At 35.6% G+C, this 2,001-nt stretch overlaps 1 long non-coding RNA gene across 1 annotated transcript; it reads left to right on the forward strand.

Annotated features, from left to right (window-relative positions):
* Positions 1-605: 605 nt before the first annotated feature.
* LOC141346138 (uncharacterized) lies at positions 606-1,668 on the forward strand. The gene is made up of 2 exons (XR_012357152.1): positions 606-881; positions 966-1,668. It is a non-coding gene; the product is annotated as an uncharacterized lncRNA (long non-coding RNA).
* Positions 1,669-2,001: the final 333 nt, after the last annotated feature.

Here is a 2,001-nt window from a genome sequence, read left to right on the forward strand (position 1 = left end):
GGTGTATTCAAATCCATATGGCTTTTGCACCATAAATACACACTGTCTGTACCTTGTCTTACTGAAAGACACATTGAAAGTGTGTGATAGTACAATGAAGGATCACAATATGTATTGTTTTTTTTGTTTTTTTTACATTTGTGTCTTCATTTAGCGTCATCACTGTATTCTTGCTCCTGATCTAATGAAATCAGTGTAGCCCCTTTCAAATGGGAACTGTCTAATTCTTATACTAAAATAACCATGACTTGCAACTTACATATTGGCAAGTTGCTGAAAAGACAATCTCAAAAATGTGACTCAGCACAGTGTTATATGAGAAGAAGAAATTGTGCACATTTTAACTGCCCTTCCATCTCCAGGGGCCCAGTAGTCCCCTGGAAGAGCAAAATAAAATAACATTTCAAATGGCTGTAAATCAGTGTCTTATTATGATGACAAAGAGAAAACTGGCAGGACAAGTACTTTTGCTATGTTAACTGCATAATGTTTTAAAACGTATATAGAAAGGTGGTATAAAGGTGTTTTAAAAAGTGGTCTAGGTAAAATAGCAAATTTCAGCCTGCCTCTTGAATATGCCATAGATGTTTGTGTAACCCTGTCAATTCTGTCCCAATAAAGTCCTGAAATGACCTTTAATGCAAACACTTAAAACTAGAGTAAAGTGTAATATCTAGTTCGCCACTAGGTGGCAGTGCACAATGAAACGTTCTTCTTCTACTGTTTTCAGCCATTCGTTTTGCCTTAAGGAAGCCTGGAAAAACGGGAGCCAGAGCAGAAGTAAATATAAGGATTGAAACTTATTTAGAAACAAAATATATCCCCTAGGTTGAATTACATTGAAAATTAGATGACATTTGTAGTAAAACAAAGTTATCTCGGTGAGTGAAAACTATCATTTTGTGTTGATTAGCTTGAAGCTAAAATGGTGAAATGATTAAAAGGTTTACATTTCAACATTACAGTGGATTACAGTGGATAAAAAAACAAAAACCAGTCTGGCTATCTACAATAGCAGTGGATGTTACCCCACAGGTATATTTTGTTGTATATTCTAATTTTTGTACAATGAAAAAATGCATTTTGAAAGGAAATAATTTTGTTTTGAGTCAAGTATGTCAATTTTGAGTTACTATGCTATACTGTACTTTTGTTTGTCCAATTCCATTTTATTGATTTTAATTTTAAGTTGTATTATTGAACATATGGACTTTTAAACGATGAAAAGATGGAAGAATGACATTTAGTTGAACATTAGTTAATTTTCTGCACATTTTTGTGTAGACTGGTTTTTTTTGAGGCTTCTTCTGGTCCCGGATCCCTGGTGTTCTTTCCACTGAAGTTGGATTCCTCTCTGTTCGCCCTGGTGCCTGGTTCCCTGGTCCACTGCCTCAACTAACAGCGCTGCAACGGTTCCTTTGGGTTGTTTGATATGGACGCTAAGTATTGAAGGGGTGGTTGGACAGTTAAAATATTTGAGTGCACTCAAGGGTAACAATTTTTTTTCTTTGAAAGATATTCCCTTTTGTTTTGTTTCATGAGATCTCAAAATTTGTGGCCGATTTGTTAACATCAATGGTATTAATGCTGTGTAAACTGAACTAACTATCGAATTTTGAATAAGAAAATAAGAAAAATAATTTGAATAAGAACTACATTTAAACTTTATTCTATTGTCCTGTGCTTCCTTTGGAGTGGAATCTATGAGTCCTTTGACCATATGATTAGTACATAACCAGCCTCCTCATCGAATCTAGATTTAGTTAACTCCTACAATAGATTCTTAGCCTGCCTATAAGCAGAACTACCACCGTAGGGTTACAGTCGTGGCGAGCCAGCCAGGAGGTTGGCACAGTGTATAAAATAGACTCCACCCCAAAGCTGAAGTACACTACGATTGCATTTACTGCAAAATGGATCTTTGCAATCAGTTTAGTGTGCATGGGCCTAGTTGTCTATATGTCACAGGCATAGATGAAGCTTATTCTGATGATGACATTA

The sequence above is a fragment of the Garra rufa genome, chromosome 11 (assembly GCF_049309525.1).
Source record: "Garra rufa chromosome 11, GarRuf1.0, whole genome shotgun sequence".
Taxonomy (NCBI): domain Eukaryota; kingdom Metazoa; phylum Chordata; class Actinopteri; order Cypriniformes; family Cyprinidae; genus Garra; species Garra rufa.